A 23,576-nucleotide genomic window follows, 5' to 3' on the forward strand; every position below is an offset into this window, starting at 1 on the left:
TCACAGCCAGTTATGCAGAAGGCAGAAAGCTCAGGACTGTTCACGTCTCCTTAGAAGGATGTCCAAGCTGCTCAGATCCACCTCTGCCAGTTTCTCCTCCAGCGAGGGCTCCTGGACAATTCCTCTGCAAGCGCAGCTGCAAAAGAAAGCAAGAGCCATCAGTACACACAGCTCTACTGGTGCTTGCAATCTTGCCCTCAGCCTGCCTCCCTCTTCCATTCCATCTACATCAGCCCCACTTGATGAACAGAGACCGAGTTAACACCAACAGTCACCGCTCCGCTCTCGTGCCCATTGCTCTGCATTATTTTCATCCTCTCCTACTTCTTCATGGCTCCTGATACGTAGGCCATGGGGATGCACTCCGAGCACGCCTGCCTGTGTCCTACAAAGGAAGACAGCACAAGGAGAGGCAGGGACAGAGAGAGAGAGAGAGAGAATGTTGGCCAACACAGTAGAGAAGAAAGAGAGAAACATGGGAAGATGGCAAGCGACTTTCCACCTGCAGTCATCCTCCCAGATCTAACCTTCCACTGCAGAGGACACACTGCTACTGGTCAGAGAACTCACCAGCCCCTGAAAATGGGGACCTTGTCTCCCTCATAACAACAGCTAGTCAGGAACCTTTTCTTACAAACCCAGCCCCAGCTAACGAGGTGTCCCTACCTGGAGGAGCAGAACCCTCAGCAAAAGAAACACTTATCTCAGTGACAGTAGCGGCTGTTCTGCTCCCAGATGGACAGCTGCTGCCTGGCACCAACAACGCTTGCAGTCTCGTCACTCTCACTCGTTTTCCATCACGAGGGCTGTAGACTCTCACACGTGACATCTCTTTCCTTGGCACTAAAACCAGGGGATAAAACAAGTAAGTTATCAGCTCAGTCGGCAATGTCTCGTAGGCTCTTCTTTTCACCTCTCCTGCACAGCAGGGCTCTGACCTCAACCCTCTTCCCATTACACCTTTAGGACTAAAAGTAGAAAGCACACCTTGCAACTACACTCGACATAGTCGCTCTGCATAGCACACTCTGGCCCCTCCCCAGCCTTAATCCCACAGAGCCCCGTGCCCAACAAGGAACCACATGGTCTGTGAAGAAAACTACAGCAAGTACAGATAAGGAATTGAAGGCACTGACCGCTTACTCAGAGCCATTTAAGCGGGAGGCAGAAAGCTGAGAACTATTCATATCTCCTTAAAAGAATGTCCAGGCTTCTCAGGTCCACTTCTGCCATATTCTCGCCCGGTGAGGGCTCCTGGATGATTCCTCTGCAAACTAATAAAGCCAAGCAAGAACTATCACTACACAGAGCTCTATTGCTGTGTTTAATCTTGCCCTCATCCCTGCCTCCCTCTGCAGTCCCGTGTACATCTGCCCCACTCGATGAACAGAGACTGAGTCAACACCGACAGTAACTGCTTGTGACAAAGTTCCTCCTCTACCTTAGTGGGTCCTGTGCTTATTGGCGGATTGTTCACCTCACTGATCTTCCCCTCTTGTGGAACCCACAGCCTGGGTCAGCTCTTCCTGTGTCTGATCAGGAGTTGGGGAGGTTTGGGGGGAACTCGGGCCCACCCTCTACTCCAGGTTCCAGCCCAGGGCGCTGTGGATCGCAGCCGTCTATAGTCCTCCTGTACCAGGTGCATGACAGCTACAACTCCCTGGGCTACTTCCCCATGGCCTCCTCCAAACACCTTCTATATCCTCACCACAGGACTTTCCTCCTGGTGTCTGATAACGCTTGTCCTCCTCAATCCTCCAGCTGTACACTCTCTCACTCTCAGCTCCTTGCCTTCTTGCTCCCAGCTCCTCACACATGCTCCTTCTCCTCTGGCTCCTCCCTGCCTGACTGGAGTGAGCTCCTTTTTAAACCCAGGTGCCCTGATTAGCCTGCCTTGATTGGCTGCAGGTGTTCTTATTAAAGTAGCTCTCTCTACTGCCTTCTAGAAAGAGCTTAATTGGCCCCAGGTGCCTTGATTAACCTAGAGCAACTGTCATTTGGTTACCAGGGTCCTAGGGATTTGTTTAGCCTGGGGCTAACATACCTGTTTCTCAGTACTTTACTGTAGCCATCTGGCCTTGCCCCATCACATGCTCTACTCCACTATCCACTACCCTGCAGGATTTTTGTCCCCTCCTACTTCTTCATGGCTCCTGATACACAGCTCTTGGGGCTGCACACCTAGCACACCTGCCCATGTCCTAGGAAGGGAGACAGGACAAGGAAAGGAAAAGAGAGTCAGTCCATAGGGATGATCAGTGGATACATTCAGTAGGCAATTTGGGGTTCGTGCATCAGTGGCTTAGCTGTATGATATCTGGGGGTGAGGGCTGCACTGTATGGTAGAGGGGTGTAGGGTTCCCAAGCTGTACTGAGGGAATGTGGGATTCATGGGCCTTGGAGAGTAAGGGCAGGGTGGAGGGGGGTGTAAAGGCCCCAGTGTGGCTGGGAAGGGTAACAGGAATTAGAGAGGGAAACCTGGCTGGCTGTGGGTGGCATGGGGAAATGCGGTGCTGGGGAAGTGGGGTCCAGCAATGGAGAAATAGATTGGAGCCGGTTGGGGTGTAGGGATTGGGTGTCATGGGGGATGGTGGGGTGCCCTGAGATGGGGAAGATTGGAGGGCCACGTGCAGGGGCAGATTGGGGTGGGGCAATCGGAGTGCTGGCAAGTCTGGGGATGCAGGAGCAGGTTGGAGGAGGTTAAATGGGTCCTGGTGGGGGGAGGCTGGAATGCACTGAAGAAGATGCTGTGTGCGCATACCTTGAATGGCCACCTGGTGTCACTAAGTATTTTCCTCCAGGAGCAAGAGTGAAACCAGGTGGCCAATCCAGATAATGCACAAACCATTTCCCTCATCAAGGGACAGTGACAATGAGGGGCCACTGGGGTTAATGCACAGAGCATTTCCCTCATGGAGCAGCAGTGTCAGTGCGTGGCCTCTTGGGGGAAATGCACAGAGCATTTCCCTCATGGAGCAAGACGCACACTGGGTGGGCATTCTGGCTACTGCACAAAGCATTTCCTTCGTGGCGCAACTGTGCATTACCCTGCATGGCCACATGGTGTCACTGTTGTTCCATGCACAAAATGCTCTGTGCATTACCCCACACGGTCACCCATTGTCACTCTTGCTCCGTGCAAGAAATGCTCGGTGCACTACCCCGCGTGGCCACAGGGTGTCACTGTTGCTCCGTGCGGGAAATGCTCTGGGCATTACCCCGCGTGGCCACACGGTGTCACTGTTGCTCCATGCAGGAAAAGCTCGGTGCATTACCCTGTGTGGCCACAGGGTGTCACTGTTGTTCCATGCAGGAAATGCTCTGGGCATTACCCCGCATGGCCACAGGGTGTCACTGTTGCTCCATGCAGGAAATGCTCGGTGCATTACCCCGCGTGGCCACACGGTGTCACTGTTGCTCCATGCAGGAAATGCTCGGTGCATTACCCCGCGTGGCCACAGGGTGTCACTAGTTATTTCCCTCATGGAGCAACAGAGACACTAGGTCAGGGGTCGGCCACCTCCCGCAGCCACGTGCCAAAGACGTCACGCCAGCTGATCTTTAATGGCACGCGGCTGCCTGCCAGGACTCCAGGGTGGCATTAAAAAACCTGCCAGCACAGCAAGCGCAGGGTCCGCACTCCCGGGCTGCAGCACCGGGCCGAGCGCAGCAAGCCGCCAGCCCCTCCTGGATCCCTGGATCCCTGCCTGGATCCCTGCCGCCACATGCATAGCTCTGGGGCTGGGGCTGCGTGCTCCCGCGGGGCAGCGTTTGGCTCTGTGGGGAGGGAAAGACGCTCCCCGCTGTCCGGAGCCCGGCCGCCACGCGTGCAGCATTCTGAGGGGCAGGGCTGTGCGCTCCCACGAGGCAGCATAGGCTGGCTCTGCTTGGAGACTCATGGTAAAGGGTCTGGGGCCGGGCAGGTTGGATAAGGGGTGGGGGCAGTCAGGGGACAGGGTTGGTTGGATAGGGGGTGGTATCCCGGGGGGGCTGGCTAGGGGCAGGGGTCTCTGCAGGCGACATACAGGGAGCAGGGGGGTGGATGGGGCATGGGAGTTCCGGGGTCTGTCAGGGGGTGGGGGCTGGATAGGGGTCAGGGAAGTCAGCGGACAGGGAGCAAGGAGGGTCCTGGGGGGGGGCAGTTAGGGTGGAGGGGTCTCTGGAGGGGGTGGTCAGGGGACAAGGAGCTCGGCGGGTTGGATGAGTCAGGCGTTTTTTGGGGGGAGCTGTCAGGAGGCAGGAGTGTGGAGGGGGTTGCGGCAGGCAGGGGGAGGGATGTCTGGGTTGGGAGTTCTGTGGGTCCTGTCAGGGGCTGGGGAGTGGTTGGATGGGGTGTGGGAGTCTGGGGGTCAGTCTCGGGGTGGGGGTGTGGATAGGGGTTGGGTCAGTCAGGGGACAGGTAGGGGGTAGACTCCTAGGGGGGCAGTCAGGGGACAAGAAGCAGGGACGCTTAGATAGGGGATAGGGAGCAGTTAGGGGCAGGTGTCCCAGGAGGGGGTAGTCAGGGGACAAGGAGTGGGGGGTTGGGGATTCTGAGGGGGGCAATCACCCAGCCCTCTCTGCCCTGAGCCCTGCCCCCCTACACACCCCCAGGCCCCTGCCCTGGGTTCTGTACCTACCTCACACACACCCAGCCCTCTGTTGACTACTGCACCCAACCACGACCCCAGCCCTGACTCTGGCACCTCCCAACCCCCACCCTGAGCACCAAATGGGAGCTCCTGCCCCCCCCCCACATTCCCACCTGCACCCCTCGCATCATATGGGAGCTGCCCAAGTAAGTACCCCACACACCCAAAACCTCCTGCCCCAACCCTGAGCCCCGTCCCTCATTCTAGCTCCTGGCCAGACCATTCACTCCCAGCCCTCAGCTCAGTGCAGACAGAGGAAGAGAATGGGCCAGAACCAGGGAGAAGGTAGGTTTCCACTTTATGTGCGCAGGGCTGGGACCCCAGACCGGCAGCAGGCTTAGTGGGTCCGGCAACCAGGATCCCAGCTGGCAGGAGCCGGTGGATGGAACCCCTGAGCAACAATGGGCTGAGCCGCTGGTCTGGGGTCCTGGCCACCAGCCCCCCTCAGCCCACTGCGAGTCTAGGGTCCCAGCAGCCGGCCTGACACAGACCACTGCTCATCTGGGGTCCCGGCCAGTGGCCCCTTACAGCCTGCCGCCAGCCTAAGTGAACAGAACCGCAGACCAGCAGCAGGCTGAGCGGGCTGGCGCCGTAAGATCAACATTTTAATTTCATTTTAAATGAAGCTTCTTAAACATTTTGAAAACCTTGTTTATTTTACAATACAATACAACACAACACTAGATTAGTTATATAATATATAGAAAGAGAGAGACCTTCTAAAAAACATTAAAATGCATTACCAGCACGCGAAACCTTAAATTAGAGCGAATAAATGAAGACTTGGCACACCGCTTGTGCAAAGTTGCTAATCCCCGATATAGACAACAACACTATTTCACTCCAGTGTCTTCCTAAATGTTAATATTCCTTTTTTCATCTTCGAACCAAAGCTATAGCAATAGACAAGACTTGTCTGGTTACATGACAAGACCTGAGGTAACATTTACCCTTTGATCTCTAACAATGCAGGCTGCATTTCAAACCTCCATTCATTTACAGATCTTCCTAACCAGTTTTTAAAGTTCGGCCATGGGTCAGGTCAGTTTGTGAGTTAATTAACTCATTCTGGCCCTGTCACCTTACAATGAGGTATTACATTACACTCAGAACATCCCAAGGTTTATGTGGCTTTGAGCTCCTTAGGACCTAGCCTTTAAAATGCCCCGGGCCGTTGACCTCTCCCTGTGACAAAGGTGCAGGTCTCCCCTTTCTAACTCCTCTTGGGCCGTTGGCACTTGCTGGGCAACAAGACCACCCACTTCTGAGGGAACGGAGGTCTCTCCTTTACAGCGCTTTTCGCTGTGCCCCATTGGGAAACCCCTGGCTTCAGGACCTCCCTGTAAGGAGGGTTTGGGTCTCCTTTGCCAAGCAAATTAAGCCACAAGCCACTTTGACACTGTGATGGAGTAGGGACTGTCTGTGTGGGGATGGAAGAGCTGGGGATTACTTTAGGTGAGGGACCAAGACCTAAGCCTGTAACCTGAGCCAGGGAGCAGGGAGGTGTGTCAGCACCTTTGCCGGGGAATCTGGACAAAGGAAGGGGCCGGCTGGAGGGAGTTGAGTTTAGTTTCGGTTTGGGGCTGGGTGGTTGGAATTCAGGGGACTAAGCTTCCTGAGCCCCAGAAGGACTTGATTGAGGGGTCCTGGCGGTGCCTACAAGCTCTGCTGTAACCTGCATTCCTGTTGTCCAATAAACTTTCCGTTTTACTGGCTGGCTGAGAGTCACTGAGTCACCCCAGGAAGACGGGTGCAGGGCCGCACTCCCCTACACTCTGTGACAGACACACCCAGCAAAATGACAGCCCTGTAACCAAGGTGTAAGGTCTTATCCCTCGCACGCTTAAGCTAGGGGAGCCTTTCTGTGCGTGTGGCTGAGCGACCCCCGTTTAAGGATTGAGCTTCCGTTTCTCTTAGTCACAGGAAATTCCCCCACAATGATTTCTACTTGGATTTTTTGAGATTTGAAGTGAACCCTTACTTGCGACCTATCCCGGTCAGATGGAACATGGTGTGGCGAAGGGGCGGCTGTAAGGGGGTGGCGAAGGCCGTGGAAAATTCGCCCCTTTTCTTAAAAAAGCCAAGAAATGGCCCAACCATGCAAATGTCACAAAGGCTGGAAATGAAATACAGAAATTGGGGCGGGGGGTTGGCTTAATTGACTTGTGAGTTGCTTGTTGGCTTGTAAGTTCTTGCTCATTGTAGCTTCTTGATTTGTTTTTGATTGGCTCCCGGCAATCGGGAGCACAGAGGTGCAAAAATGGCAAGAGAGGAGTGCACAGTGGGCCCACTGCAGTCCCCGACTGCACGCCAGGGGAGATCTAGTCACTGAGTGTTGCGTTCTTAGGTATTGGCTTGTTTTGAAATGGGATTAGCTTGATTTTTGGCTTATTGTGAAAGTCGGGGTCCTCATTTACCCAGGGGAAGTTGGCTACTGTGACTCTGGTCCCTTCCCCAGCCTTAATCCCACAAAGACCCATACCCAACGAGTAAGGAGACAGCATGTGAAGAATAATACAGCGAGGATAGATGATGAATTGAAAGCACTGACCTCTTACTCACAGTCAAGTATGCGGGAGGGAGAAAACTAAGGACTGTTCATGTCTGCTAAGAAGGATGTTCAGGCTGATCAGGTCCACTTCTGAGAGTCTCTCCTCCAGGTAGGGCTCCAGGACAATTCCTCTGCCAGTGCAGCTGCAAAAGCCATGCATGACCCAGCATTACACAAAGCTCTGAAGGTGCGTCAAATCTTGCCACTAATCTCTGCCTCCCTTCCCATCTCATCTACATGGGCCCCACTCAATGAACAGAGACGGAGTCAACACCGACTGTCACCGATCCAGTCTTGTGCCCACTGCCACACATGCGAGTTTCATCCCCTCCTACTTCTTCATGGCTCCCAAGACAGAGCCTGTGGGGTGCACACCTAGTCACACCTGCCCGTGTGCCATGAACAGAGACAGCACAACAAGAGGCAAGGACAGATTGACAGAGAGAGTGTTGGCCAACACACCAGAGGAGAGAGAGGGGGAAACATGAGAGGAAGGCAAGCAACTCGCCACCTGGAATCATTCTCCTGGATCCAACCTTTTCTGCAGAGGACACAGAGCTTGTAGACAGAGAAATTAGCAGACTCTGAAAATGGGGACCTTGTCTCCCTCATAAGCACAGCTAGTCACGAACACTTTGTTACAAACCCAGCCCCAGCTAATGGGGCATTTGTACCTGGAGCCAAGTGGGCAGTGAGCAGAGCCCTCACTTAACGAGACACTTATCTCACTGATGGTGACAGTTGCTCCACTCCCAGCTGGATGGCTCTTGATTGCAAGCATTGTTTATGCCAGTCTCCCAGCTTTCACTTGCTTTCTATCGCAGGACAGGAGCTGATTCTGACCCTCCACTTCTTTTCCTTTGGTACTAAAACCAGCAACAGGAGGAAAACCAAACTGGTTAGCATGTCTGCAGTGTGCATAGGTTCTTCTTGCATCTACCGCACCTCAGGGCTCCGCCCTCAACCCTTCTCCCATTACAGCTTTAGCACTACAACTAAAAAGCAACCTGTTGCACCTACATCCAAAATACTCACTCTGCACAGGAGACTTGTGCCTTTCCCTCATCTGAATCCCACAAAGCATCGTTTTCAATGAGGAAGCACACGGCCTGTGAAGAAAATTACAGTGAGTGCAGATGAGGAATTCAAAGCACTGACCTCTTACTCACAGCCAGTTATGTGGGAGGCAGAAAGCTAAGGACTGTTCACGTCTCTTTAGAAGGATGTCCTGGCTGCTCAGATCCACATCCAGCAGTTTCTCCTTTGGCCAGGGCTCCCGAATGATTCCTCTGCAACAGAAGCTGCAACACCCAAGTAGAAATTGTCACTACACAAAGCTCTATTGGTGTTTGACATCTTGCCCTCATCCCTGCCTCCCTCTTCCATCTCATCTACATCGGCCCCACGCAAAATACGACTGAGTTAACACTGACAGTCACTGCTCCACTTCCTCACATGGTTTTGGTCCCCTCCTACTACTCCAGGGCTCCCAAGACCTAACCTGTGGGGATGCACACCTTGCAGGCCTGCCTGTGTCCTAAGAATAGAGACGGCACAAGGAAAGGACAGACTAAGAAAGAGTGTTGGCCAACACAGTAGAGAGAGAGAGAGAAAAAATGAGAAACATGGGAGGAAGGCAAGCAACTCGTCACCTGGAGTCATCCCACTGGATCTAACCTTCTGCTGCAGAGGACACAGCGCGACTGGCCAGAGAACGGAGCAACCCTTGAAAATGGGGTCCTTGTCTGCCTCATAACCACAGCTACTCAGAAACACTTTCTTACAAACACAGCCCCAGCAAACGGAGCGTCCCTACTAGGAGCAAGGTGGGCTGAGAGCAGAGCAATCACCAAAACAGACACTTATCTCATTGAGAGTGGCCACTGTTTCACTCCCAGTAGGACAGCTTTTCCTTGGCAACAGTAATTCTTTTGGTCGTCATCGCTCTCACTCACTTTCCATTGCACAAGGGCAGGAGTCTCTGATGCAAGATTTCTCTTCCCCTGGTACTAAATCCAGCAGAAGAGGAAAAAACAAGCATGTCACCATCTCAGTGGGCAATGTTGGGGAGGCTCTTCTTTTCACCTCTCAAACACGGTGGGTCTCTGCCCTGAACGCTCCTCCCATCACACCTTTAGGAGTACAAGTAGAAAGCATCCCTTGCAATGACACCTGAAATAAGCACCCCGACTTGCATAAGTCTGCTGTGCAGAGTGACTATTTACCCCATGAAAGTTGGCAACTGTGACTCTGGTCCCCTCTCCTGCCTTAATCCCATAGGCCCAGTACCCAACGAGGAAGCAAACGGAATGTGAAGAAAATTAGTGAGTAAAGATTAGAAAACAAATCAGTTACTATCTCGCATCTACCGCAGCTCAGCTCTCCGCCTTCAACCCTCCTTCCATTATAGCTTTAGCACTGCAACTAAAAAGCAGCCCATTGAACCTACATCCAAAATACTCACTCTGCACAGGAGACTTGTGCCTTTCCCTTCCCTCGCCTGAATCCCGCAGAGCACTGTGTTCAACGAGTAAATTAACAGCCTCTGAACAAAACTGAAGTGAGAGCAGATGAAGAACTCCAAGCACTGACAGCTTACTCACAGCCAGTTATGTAGGAGGAAGAAAGCTGAGGACTGTTAATCTCTCCTTAGAAGGATGTCCAGGCTCCTCAGCACCACGTCTGCCACCTTCTCCTTCAGCTGCTGCTCCTGGACGATTCCTCTGCAAGCGCAGGAAATAAACCAAGCAAGAGCCATTCGTACACAAAATTCAGTTGGTGCAGGTAATCTTGCCCTCATCCCTGCCTCCCTCTCCCATCCAATCTACATCAGCCCCACTTGATGAACAGTAACCGAGTCAACACCAACAGTCTCCATTCCACTCTAGCGCCCACTGCCCCACATGATTTTCATCCCCTCCTACTTATTCATAGCTGCCGAGACCTAGCCTGCGGGGATGCACACCTAGCACTCCTGTCCGTGTCCTACGAAGGGAGACAGCACAAGGAGAGGCAAGGACAGAGACAGAGAGAGAGAGAAAGAGCGTTGGCCAACACACTAGGAAAGAGACAGACAGAAAAAGAAACACGGGATGAAGGCAAGAAACTCACCAGCTGGATTCATCCCCTTGGATCCAATCTTCTCCTGCAGAGGACACACTGCTTGTGAACAGAGAAATGATCAGCCCCTCAAATTGGGGACCTTCTCGACCTTGTAAGCACACCTGGTCAGGAACCAGCTAACGGGGTGTTCCGATCTGGAGCCAGGTGGGCCGTGAGCAGAGCCCTCATCAAACCAGACACTTATCTCACTGACAACAGAGACTGCTCCAGTGCCAGCTGGACGGCTCCTGCCTTGCATCAACAATGCTTACGGTCTAGTCGCTCTCGCTCGCTTTCCATCGCATGAGGGCAGTAGACTGACGCGTGATTCTTTCTGCCTTGGTACTAAACACAGCACAAGTAGAAAAAACAAACAAATTACGATCTCAGTGGGCAACGTCACATAGGCTATTCTTGTCCCCTCTCCCACACGGCAGGGCTCCGCCATCAAATCTCTCCCCCATTACACATTTAGCATGACCACTAAAATGCACCCCTTGTAAAGGCAAAGAAATAATCACGCTGCACACCAGACTCTGGCCCCTCCCCAGAGGCACTCTCTCACAGCCCCATACCCAATGAGGAAGAACACAGCCTGTTAAGAATACTACAGTGAGTACAGATAAGGAATTGAAAGCACTGATCTCTTACTCAGAGACAGGTGTTCAGAATGGAGAAAGCTGAGGACTGTTCACATCTGCTTAGAAGAACGTCCAGGCTGCTCAGATCCACCTCTGCCAGTTTCTCCTCCTGCTGGGACTCCTGGACAATCCCTGTGCAAGAGCAGCTGCAAAAAGCCAAGTGAGAGCCAGCACTACACAAAGCTCTAATGGCGTGTGAAATCTTGCCCTCATCCCTGCCTCCCTCTCCAGTCCCATCAACATCAGCCCCACTCGATGAACAGAGACCAGGTTAACACTGACAGTCACCACTCAACTCTCGTGCCCACTGCTCTGCATTATTCTTGTCCCCTTCTACTTCTTCATGGCTCCTGATACATGGGCCGTGGGGATACACTCTGAGCATGCCTGCCTGTGTCCTATGAAGGAAGACAGCACAAGGAGAGGCAAAGAGAGGAAGAACGTGAGTGTTGGCCAACACCATAGAGAACGAAGAGAGAAACACAGGAGAAAGGTAAGAAACACACCACCTGCAGTCATCTGCAGGGATCTAACCTTCCGCTGCAGATGACACCACTACTGGCCAGAGAACTGACCAGCCCCTGAAAATGGGGGCCTTGTCTCCCTCATAATGACAGCTACTCAGGAGCCTCTTCTTACAAACCCAGCCCCAGCTAACGAGGTGTCCCTATCTGGAGGAGCAGAACCCTCAGCAAAAGAAACACTTATCTCAGTGACAGTAGCGGCTGTTCTGCTCCCAGATGGACGACTCCTGCCTGGCACCAACCACGCTCGCAGTCTCACTCGCTTTCCATCACGAAGGCTGTAGACTCTCACACATGGCATCTTTTTCCTTGGCACTAAAACCAGGGGATAAAACAAGTTACCATCTCAGTGGGCAATGTCTCCTAGGCTCTTCTTTTCACCTGTCCCACACAGCTGGGCTCCGCCCTCAACCATCTTCCTATTACAGATTTAGCACTACAAGTAGAAAGCAGCCCTTGCAATGACACCTGACAGAGTCACTCTGCACAGCAGACTCTGGCCCCTCCCCAGCCTTAATCCCACAGAGCCCCATACCCAACGAGGAACCACGTGGTCTGTGAAGAAAATTACAGTGAGTACAGAAGAGGAATTGAAAGCACTGACCACTTACTGCCAGTTATGCAGCGGTCAGAAAGCTGAGGACTATTCATGTCTCCTTAGAAGGATGTCCACGCTGCTCAGGTCCACTTCTGCCATATTTTCCCCCGGTGAGGGCTCCTGGATGATTCCTGTGCAAGTTAATAAAGCCAAGCAAGAGCTATCACTACACAGAGCTCTATTGCTGTGTTTAATCTTGCCCTCATCCCTGTCTCCCTCTCCAGTCTCATCTACATCCGCCAGACTCAATGAACAGAGGCTGAGTCAACACTGACAGTCACGGCTCCACTCCACTATCCACTACCCTGCAGAATTTTTGTCCCCTCCTAATTCTTCATGGCTCCTGAGACCTAACCTGTGGGGATGCACACCTAGCACGCCTGCCCATGTCTTAGGAAGGGAGACAGCACTCCATGGGGCTGATCAATGGACATGTTCAGTAAGCAATTTGGGGTCCGTGAATCAGTGGCTTAGTCATATGATATCTGGGGGTGGGGACTGCACTGCGAGGTAGAAGGGTGTAGGGTTCCCAAGCTGTACTGCAGGAATGTGGGATTCAGAAGCCTTGGCAAGTAAGGGCAGGTTGGAGGGGGGTTGAAAGGCCCCAGTGTGGCTGGGAAGAGGAACAGGAATTAGAGAGGGAAACGTGGCTGGCTGTGGGTGGCGTGGGGAAGTGAGGCCCAGCAATGGAGAAATAGGTTGGAGCCAATTGGGGTTGGGGTGTAAGGAAGGGGTATCATGGAGGATGTTGGGGTGCCCTGAGATGGGGAACAGATGGCAGATGGGATGAATTGGAGGGCCACGTGCAGGCAGCAGATTGGGGTGGGGTGAGTGGAGTGCTGGCAAGTCTGGGGACGCCAGAGCAGGTTGAAGGATGTTGAATGGGTCCCGGTGGGGGGCAGGCTGAAATGCACTGAAGAAGATGCTAGGTGCATTACCTTGAGTGGCCACCTGGTGTCACTAAGTATTTCCCACTCGGAGCAAGATTAAAACTGGGTGGCCAATACAGGTAATGCACAAATCATTTCCCCTCATCAAGGGACAGTGAAAACGAGGGGCCACTAGGGGTTAATGCACAAACTATTTCATTCATGGAGCAGCAGAATCAGTGGGTGGCCTCTTGGGAGAATGCACAGAGGACTTATCTCCTGGAGCAAGGGAGACACTGGGTGGGCACTCTGACTACTGCACAAAGCATTTCCTTCATGGAGCAACTGCATTTCCCTGGGTGACCATCCTTGAGGGAAATGCTCTGTGCATTACTCGGCGTGGCCACACGGTATCACTGTTGCTCCATGCAGGAAATGCTCCGTGTGGCCACGCCGAGTAATGCACAGAGCATTTCCTGCACGGAGCAACCGTGACACCATGTGGCCACACAGGGTAATGCACAGTGTCACTGTTGCTCCATGAGGGAAATGCTCTGTGCATTACCCTGTGTGCCCACCCCGTGTCACTGTTGCTCCGTGCAGGAAATGCTCTGTGCATTACTCAGCGTGGCCACACAGTGTCACTGTTGCTCCATGCGGGAAATGCTCGGTGCATTACCCTGCGTGGCCACAGGGTGTCAGTAGTTATTTCCCTCATGGAGCAAGAGACACTAGGTCAGAGGTCGGCCACCTCCGGCAGCCTGGGAACGTTCTTAATGTTTGCTCTGAATACTGTGTTGGTGCCTCAGTGTCCCCATGGCAGTTCTTAAGTATCTGGCAGAGCAAAGGGCCAGTGCACCTAAACGCCTGACACTCTGTCTCCTAGCAACTGATGGCCTGGGCCCCCCCCCCCGCAAAGGTGCCAGCTGAAGGTGTTGGAGAGAAAGGGATCAGGTGACCTCCTGGCCCGGGGAAGAGGCTGAGCAGAGAGGAGGGGCTGGAGGGGGTTGTTAGTCTGGAGCTGGCTGAGGGCAGACGTGGGGGTCTGGCTCACTGCCCCCCAGAATGGACCCGGCCAAGGGGTCCGGTTCACGGTACCTACAAGCTCTGTTTTAGACCCTGTTCCTGTCATCGAATAAACCTCTGTGTTACTGGCTGGCTGAGAGTCACGTCTGACTGCGCAGTGGGGGTGCAGGACCCTGTGCCCCCCCCCCCGGACCCCGCTGGGGCGACTCGCTGTGGGAAGCGCACGGAGGGGCAGAGGATGCTGAATGCTCCAAAAAGAGACCTCGCCTTCCCCCCTCTCCGAGAGAGCTCTGGGGCTGGGGCTGCGTGCTCCCATGGGGCAGCATTTGGTTCTGCGGGGAGGGAAAGACGCTCCCCACTCGTTCGGAGCCCGGCCGCCATGCGTGCAGCATTCTGAGGGGCGGGGCTGTGCGCTCCCGCGGGGCAGCATAGGCTGGCTCTGCTTGGAGGCTCATAGTAAGCGGTCTGGGGCTGGGGGGGTTGGAGGCAGTCGGGACAGGGAGCAGGGTTGGTTGGATAGGGGGTGGGATCCAGGGGGGGTGGCTAGGGGCGGGAGGTCTCTGGCGGCAGCAGACAGGGAGCAGGGGGGTGGATGGGGCATGGGAATTCCGGGGTCTGTCAGGGGGTGGGAGCTGGACAGGGGTCAGGGGACAGGGAGCAAGGAGGGTCCGGGGGGGCAGCTAGGGTGGAGGGGAGTGTCTGGAGGGAGTGGTCAAGGGACAAGGAGCTGGGGGGGTGGATAAGTCAGGAGTTTTGGAGGGGGCTGTCAGGAGGAAGGGGTGTGGACGGTTGTATGGGTTGGGAGTTCTGGGGGTCCTGTCAGCGGGTGATGAGTGGTTGGATGGGGCGTGGAAGTCCAGGAGTCTGTCTCGGGGTATGGGTGTGGATAAGGGTTGGGGCAGTCAGGGAACATGTAGGGGTAGTCTCCTAGGCGGGCACTCAGGGGCCAAGGAGCTCGGGGGGTTGGATGAGTCAGGAGGCAGGGCTGTGGAGAGGGATTGTGGCAGGCAGGGAGCAGGTTGTATGGGTCATGAGTTCAGGGGGGTCCTGTCAGGGGTTGGGGGTGTGGATAAGGGTTGGGGCAGTCAGGGGACAGGTAGGGGGTAGGCTCCTAGGGAGGCAGTCAGGGGACAAGAACAGGGATGCTTAGATAGGGTCCTGGGGGGGGCAGTTAGGGGAAGGGGTCCCAAGAGGGGTTAGTCAGGGGACAAGGAGCGGGGGCCGTTGGGGATTTGAGGGGGGCAGTCACCCAGCCCTCTGCCCTGAGCCCTGTACCTCCCTCATACATACCCCAGGCCCCTGCCCTGGACCCTGTACCTCCTTCATACACACCCAGCCCTCTGTTTACTCCTTCATCCCCCCACGACTCCAGCCCTGACTCTGTCACCCCCACACATACCCAGCCCCCCCGCCTTGACACCTACACCCCCCTCACATTCCCCCAGTCCTCTGCCCTGACTCTTGTACCCCCCCCACATCCCATGCACCCCGCACATCCCCACCCCGACCCTGAGCACCAAACAGGAGCTCCTGCACCAAATGGGAGCTGCCCAGGTAAGTGCACCCACACCTAGACCTCCTGCCCCAACCCTGAGCCCCCTCCCTCATTCTAGCTCCTGGCCAGACCCTTCACCCCAGCCCTGTGCTCGGTCCACTCCCACCTTCAGCTCAGTGCAGAGAGAGGAAGAGAACGGGGCAGAACCAGGGAGAAGGTAGGTACCTGCTGTATGTGGCCAGGGCTGGGACCCCAGACCAGCAGCGGGGTGAGCGGGTTCGGCAGCCGGGATCCCGGCTGGCAAGAGCTGGTGGATGGAACCCCTCAGCAGCAGTGTGCTGAGCAGCTCAGCCCACTGCTGGGCTGGGGTCCTGGCCGCCAGCCCCGCACAGCCCGCTGCCGGCCTAGTGGAACAGAACCCCAGACCAGCAGCGGGTTGAGCAGGCCGGCGGCATAAGATCAACATTTTAATTTAATTTTAAATGAAGCTTCTTAAACATTTTGAAAACCTTGTTTATTTTACAACACTAGTTTCTATGTCTATATATTATATAACTACAGAGACCTTCTGAAAAACATTAATTTAAGGTTTCGCGTGCCAGTAATACATTTTAGAGTGAATAAATGAAGACTCGGCACACCACTTGTGAAAGGTTGCCGACCTGATATATACAATAATACTATTTCACTCCAGTGTCTTCCTAAATGTTAATATTTCTTTTTTGATCTCTGAATCACAGCTATAGCAATAGACAAGACCTGAGCTAACATTTACCCTTCTATCCCTAACAATGCCGGCTGCATTTCAAACCTCTATTCCTTTACGTATCTTCCTAACCAGTCTTTAAAGTTCGGCCATGGGTCAAGGTCAGTTTGAGTTAATTAACTCTTTCTGGCCCTGTCACCTTATAATGAGTGTAATGTAATATCTCATATCATCATAAGGTCTCTGTGGCTTTGAGCTCCTTAGGACCTAGCCTTTAAAATGCCCTTTGCCACAGACCTCTCCTTGTGAGAAGAGTGCAGGTCTCCCCTTTCTAGCTCGTCTTGGGCCGCTGGCACCTGCTGGGCAATGAGACCACGCTCTCCTGAGGGAACGGAGGTCTCTCCTTTACAGCGCTTTTCGCTCTGCCCCATTCGAACGCCCCAGCTTAAGGACCACCCTGTAAGGAGGGTTTGGGTCTCCTCTGCCACGCAAATTAAACCACAGGTCACTTTGACACACCCAGCAAAATGACTGCCCTGTAACCAGGGTGCAAGGTCTTATCCCTCTCACGCTTAAACTAGGGGAGCCTTTTTGTGCCGATGGCTGAGCGACACCCCACCCCTTGAGAAGGCTTGAGCTTCTGTTTCTCCTAGTGACAGGAAATTCCCCCACAATGAGTTCTACTGGGCTTTTTTGAAATTTGATGTGAAATCTTACTTGCGACCTATCCCGGTCAGATGCAACATGGTGTGGCAAAGGGGCAGCTGTAAGACGATGGTGGAGGCCGTGGAAAATTCGCCAGTTTTCTCAAAAAAGCCAAGAAATGGCCCAACCATGCAAATGTCACACAGTCTGGAAATGAAAAATTAGGTGGGGAAGGCTCCTTTCAGACCCTCACTTCCACGTCATCCTTCCTCAAGTCCTATTGCCCTGCCCAATTTACACCGCTCAACCAACCACAACTTTGACCCTTTCTTTTCTTGTGCACAAGAAAGACACCATCACACTGATGAGTGTTCAACTGTAGAGATCCAGACAGCTCCCTGAGTTGTGTCAAAATTCCAGGCTGTGTGTCCCTTTGGAGATAGACAGAGGAGATTCCTAGGGCTATGTCAGAAGGGATTGATGTGGCTATCCTTTCTGAAATGTGTTGATATTCATGTGTTGTAGGTAGATGCGGTGGTATTCACAGCCGGCAAGTGGATGCACCTAACCCTACTAACATGACTGTGTCACAAAAAGGAGTCTTTTCTGGTAAAGGTTAGGGGACACAAAGTTGTTATTTTCGTGGTGGAGTAGGAAAGTAAGTCGGGAAGGGTGTCGCTGAGAGATGGAGGATTGATTGGAAAGGAGACACTCAGCAGGATCCCACTCTTACCTGTTTATTTCCAGATCTTTTCACACTGGGGACTCCCCCCCACACACACCGAGTTTAAAGGAGAAGTATTTTACTAAAGAAAGGGTGACCGCCCTGTAATCAGGGTTCAGGTCTCTTTCCCTTTTCTCCTCTCTGCATTGGCCCTCTTAATGGCACCCAACATAGTCACTCTACAGAGCAGATTCTGGCCCCTCCCCAGCCACAGAGCCCCACACCCAAGGAGGAAGCACACGGCCTGTGAAGAAAACTACAGCCAGTACAGATGAGGAATTCAAAGCACTGATCCCTTACTCACAGCCAGTTAAGCGAGAGGCAGAAAGCTGAGGACTGTTCATGTCTGCTTAGAAGGATGTCCAAGCTGCTCAGGTCCACTTCTGCCTCCTTCTTCTCAGGGTAGGGGTCTTGGACAATTCCTCTACAAGAGCAGCTACCAAAACCAAGTATCAGCCATCACTACACAAAGCTCCAATGATGCTTGAAATCTGGTCCTCATCCTGGCCTCCCTCTTCCATTCCATCTACATCGGCCCCACTCGATGAACAGAGACCAAGTAAACACCAACAGTCTCCACTCCACTCTCACGCCCACTATCCCGCACGATTTTCGTCCCCTCCTACTTCTTCATTGCTCCTGAGAGACAGCCTGTGGGGTTGCACACCCACCACGCGTGCCCATGCTATGAAGGGAGACAGCACAAGGAAAGGCAAGGACAGAGAGAGAGAGTGTGTATGTGTTGGCCAACATAGTAGAGAAAAGAGACAGAAAGAGAAAGAAACATCGGAGGAAGGCAAGCAACTTATCACCTGGAGTCATCTTTGTGTATCTAACCTTCTGCTGCAGAGGACACACCAGTACTGGCCAGAGAAATGAGCCGCCCCTGAAAACTGGAGACCTCATTTCCCTCCAGGGCCACCCAGAGGATTCAGGGGGCCTCGGGCAAAGCAATTTTGGGGGCCCTTTCCATAAAAGAAAGTTGCAAAACTATAGAATATTTTATTCTCATGGGGGCCCCTGTGGGGCCTGGGGCAAATTGCCCCACTTGCGCCCCTCCCCCGGACGGCCCTGTCTCCCTCATAACCACAGCGAGACAGGATTCTTTTCTTACAAACCCAGCCCCAGCTAACAGGGCGTCCCTACATGGAACCAGGTGGCCTTGAGCAGAGCCCTCACCAAACCAAACACTTATCTCGCTGACAGTCGTGGCTGCTCCACTCCCAGATGTACGGCTCCCGCCTGATTTCAAGAAGGTTTGTGGTCTCCCTGCCCTCGCTCGCATTTCATCGTACGAGAGGAGTAAACTCTTATGTTTGACTTCTTTTCCATTTTTACCAAACGCTGGACAAAGAGGAAAAACCAAGAAGTCAGCATCTCAGGCCACAATGTCACAAAATCTCTTCTTCTTGCATCTACACACCCCAGAGCCCTGTCCCCAGCCACCCCCCCACACCGCCATTACGCCTTTAAGACTACAACTAGAAAGCACCCCTTGCAACGACACCTGAAATAGTCACTCTGCACAGCAGACTTTGGTCAGACATGACAAACCTGCAAAGAAAACGCAGAAATTAGGCTTGTTTTCGGTTTAATTGGTTTGCGAGTTGCTTGTTAGACAGTTTCTGGCTTCTAGATTGTTGGGCTTCTAGCCTGTGAAGAAAACTACAATGAGTACAGATGTGCAATTCAAAGTATTGATTGCTTACTCACAGCCAATTAAGCAGGAGGCAGAAAGCAGAAACCTGTTCAGATCTTAGAAGGATGCTTAAAAGATGTCCAGGAAGCTCAGATCCACTTCTGCCACCTCTTCCTTTGGCTGGGGCTCCTAGACAAAAGCCAAGCATGAACCATCAGTACACAAAACTACTGGTGCTGAAAATCTTGCCCTCATCCCTGCCTCCCTCTTCCATCCCATCTACATCAGACCCACTCGATGAACAGAGATGGAGTTAACACCAACAGTCACCGCTCCGCTCTGGAGCCCACTGCTCTGCATGATTTTTGTCCCCTCCTAGTTCTTCATGGCTCCTAATATATAGGCCGTGGGGATGCACACCTAGCATGTCTGCCCATGTCCTATGAAGGAGGACAGCACAAGGAGAGGCAAGGAGAGAGAGAGCGAGTATGTTGGCCAACACGTAGAGAAAAGAGAGAAAAGGAGAAGCATGGGAGGAAGGCAAGCAACTCACCACCTGGAGTCATCCTCCTGGATCCAACCGTCTACTGCAGATGACAGTGCTCCTGGCCAGAGCAATGACCAGCCCCTGAAAATGGGGACCTTGTTTCCCTCATAACAACAGCTAGTCAGGAACCTTTTCTTACAAACCCAGCCCCACCTAACGGAGTGTCTCTAGTTGGAGAAGCGGAACCCTCAGCAAAACAGATACTTATCTCAGTGATAGTAGCGGCTGTTCTGCTCCCAGATGGACAGCTCCTGCCTGGCACCAACAACGCTCCCAGTCTCATCACTCTCACTCGCTTTCCATCACGAGGGCTGTACACTCTCACACGTGACGTCTTTTTCCTTGGCACTAAAACCAGGGGATAAAACAAGTAAGTTACCATCTCAGTTGGCAATATCTCATAGGCTCTTCTTTTCGTCTCTCCTGCATGGCAGGGCTCCACCCTCTACCCATTACAGATTTAGGACTACGAATAGAAAGCACCCCTTACAATGACACCCGACCAACACACTAGAGAGGAGAGAGAGAGAGAGAGAGAAACACAAAAGAGGAAGACAAGCAACTCACCACCTGGAATCATCTTCCTGGATCCAACCTTTTCTGCAGAGGATACACCACATGTGAACAGAGAAATGGGCAGACCCTGAAAACGGGGAACCTTGTCTCCCTCCCTCAGCTAATCACAAACATTTTGTTACAAACCCAGCCCCAGCTGACAGGTTGTCTATACCTGGAGCCAAGTGAGCAGTGAGCAGAGCCCTCAACAAACAGGCACTTATCTCACTGATGATGATGGCTGCTCCGCTCCCAGCTGGGTGACTCCTGCCTGGCATCAATAATGCTTGCGGTCTCCCTGCTCTCCCTCGCTTTCCATCAAATGAGGGGAGCGGACTCTTGACCCTCCACATCTTTTCCATTGGTACTGAACCCAGCACAAGGCGGGAAAACAAATAAGTTAGCATCTCAGTCAGCAACGTCGTATAGGTTCTTCTCATATCTACCGCACCTCAGACCTCTAGCCATAACCCTTCTTCCGTTACACCTTCAGGACCACAACCAGAAAGAAGCTCTTGCACCTATACCCAAAATAGTCACTCCGTACAGAAGACTTGTGCCTTTCCCTCATCTGAATCCCACAGAGCCATGTACCCAAAAAAGTTCACAGCCTCTGACAAAACTGGAGTGAGAACAGAGGAGGAATTCCAAGCACTGACCGCTTACTCACACCCAGTTATGCGGAAGGTAGAAAGCTGAGGACTGTTAATCTCTGCTTACAAGGATGTCGAGGCCGCTGAAGTCCACATCTGGCTGTTTCTCCTCCGGCTGCTGCTCCCGGATGATTCCTCTGCAAGCACAGCAAATAAGCCAAGCAAGAGTCATCACTGCACAAAATTCAATTAGTGCGTGAAATCTTGCCCGCATCCCTACCTCCCTCGCCGATCCCATCCACATCAGCCCCACTAGAGCAGAGGCTCAGCCAACACGCACAGTCAGTGCTGCACTTTAGCACCCACTGCACTGCATGATTTCCATCCCCTACTTGTTCATAGCTCACAAGACCTAGCCTGTGGTGTTGCACACCTACCATACCTGCCCGTGTCCTATGAAGGGAGACGGCACAAAGAGAGGCAAGGAGATGGGGAGAGACAGACAGAATGTGCTGGCCAACACATTAGAGGAGAAAGAGAAAAAAACGTGGGAGGGAGTCACATCGGCCATTACCAGAGTCCTCCCCAGACCAGACACTTATCTCACTGATGGTGATGGCTGCTCCACTCCCAGCTCGACGGCATCTGCATAGCGTGGCATCAACAATGCTCGCTGTCTCACGGCTCTTGTGTGCTTTCCATCTCACAAGGGGCGTGGGCTCTTATCCTTGACTTCTTTGTCTGTGGAAACAAACAAAACAAGAGGGAAAAACAGAAGTTATTATTGGAATCTGCAATGTTGTCTACGTTCTTCTTCTCCCTGTCCCCTTACACCCTTATAGAAACAATTAAAAAGCACACAATGCACACTCAACCTGTGGAATTGCTAGCTAGAGAACGCTGTGAAAGCCAAGACTATAACAGGGTTCAAAAAAGAACTAGGTAAATTCATGGAGAATCGACCCATCAAGGGCTATTGGTCAGGATGGGCAGGGGTGGGGTGTGCCAGAAGCTGGGATTGGGCGACACAGGATGGATCACTTCTCTATGCCCTGTTCTATTCCTTCCCTCTGAAGCACCTGGCATTAGCCACTGTCGGAAGACAGGATACTGGGCTTCATGGACCCTTGGTCTGACCAAGCATAGCCATTCTTACATTCGTATGTTAAGCAGCCTGTTGCACCTGCACCCAATAGAGCAGGGGTCCCCAACATTTTAGTGTGGCGGGCACTGGACGACTAGCCACTGAGGAGCACGGTCGCCAGACAAGCAGCTGCCGAGAACAAGCATCATTGAAAGGCATCGCTGCCGAAATGCAGCCGAAAATCTTGACGACACTGGTTCTGGGTACCATTTCAGCGGCTGCTTGTTAGATGCCATGGCACCCGCAGGCACCGCATTGGGGACCCCTGCAATAGAGTCACTGCGCAAAGGAGACTATCGTCTCTTTCCCAGGTCGTAATCCCACAGCTGCTCCCAAAATACTGAAATTCACCTCCAGCAACAAGAACAAGGAGGAAAATTTTGATGAGAAACCAAACCCACCTAAAGGGAAGCAGCCGCATGAACTCAGCCTCTGCCATGCATTTATCTTAGGCTTTACCCATGCTGATAAAGTCATGAAGTGTAGTTATGCAGGAGGCAGAAAACCCAGGACTGTTCATGTCTCCTTAGAAGGATGTCCAAGCCACTCAGATCCACCTCTGCCAGTTTCTCCTCTGGCTGGGGCTCCTGAACAACAATTTCTCTGTAAAAGCAGCTGCAAAAGCCAAGCATGAGCCATCATTGCACAGAGCTCTTGCCCTCATCCCTGCCTCCCTCTCCCATCCCATCTACATCAGCCCCACTCGATGAACAGTAACCGAGTCAATGCCAACAGCTTCTATTCCACTCTAGCGCCCATTGCCCCGCATGATTTTCGTCCCCTCCTACTTGTTCATAGCTGCCAAGACCGAGCCTGTGGGGATGCACACGTAGCGCTCCTGTCTGTGTGCTATGAAGGGAAATTGCACAAGGAGAGGCAAGGACACAGAGAGAGAGGGAGAGAGTGAGAGTGAGAGTGAGAGTTGGCCAACATACTAGAGAAGAGAGAGAGAGAGAGAGAGAGAGAGAGCACGAAACACGGGACGAAGGCAAAAAACTCACCAGCTGGATTTATCCCCCTAGATCCACCTTTCTCCTGCAGAGGACACACTGCTTGTGAACAGAGAAATGATCAGCCAATGAAACTGGGGACCTACTCGACCTTGTAAGCACACCTGGTCAGGAACCAGCTAATGGAGCATCCCTACCTGGAACCAGGTGGGCCGTGAGCAGAGCCCTCACCAAACCAGACACTTATCTCACTGATGACAGCAGCTGCTCCAGTGCCAGCTGGACGGCTCCTGCCTTGCATCAACAATGCTCACGGCTCACTTTCCATCGCACGAGGACACTAGACTCTGGCGTGTGACTTCTTTTCCCTTGGTACTAAACCCAGCACAAGTAGGAAAAACAAACAAGTTACCATCTCAGTGGACAATGTTGCGTAGGCTATTCTTTTCGCCTCTCCAACACAGCAGGGCTCCGCCCCCAAACCTCCCCCACATTAGGCCTTAAGCATTACAACTGAAAAGCACCCCTTGTAACAAAACCAGAAACAATCACTCTACACATCAGACTCTGGCCCCTCCCCAACATTATCTCACAGAGCCTCATACCCAAAGAGGAAGAACAGAGTTGAAGAATACT

The 23,576-nt window shown here is 52.8% G+C and overlaps 1 long non-coding RNA gene across 1 annotated transcript in view; it reads right to left on the bottom strand.

The window, feature by feature from the left end:
* The window catches only part of LOC127039630 (uncharacterized), a 29,059-nt gene continuing 5,483 nt past the window's right edge, over positions 1–23,576 (bottom strand). Inside the window, exons 2-3 of the long non-coding RNA XR_007771230.1 lie at positions 276–843; positions 1–136 (exon numbers count right to left, since the gene is read on the bottom strand). This is a non-coding gene — a long non-coding RNA (uncharacterized LOC127039630). The remainder of the gene's footprint in view (positions 137–275; positions 844–23,576) is intronic.

Source organism: Gopherus flavomarginatus, chromosome 23 (genome assembly GCF_025201925.1).
Source record: "Gopherus flavomarginatus isolate rGopFla2 chromosome 23, rGopFla2.mat.asm, whole genome shotgun sequence".
NCBI lineage: Eukaryota > Metazoa > Chordata > Testudines > Testudinidae > Gopherus > Gopherus flavomarginatus.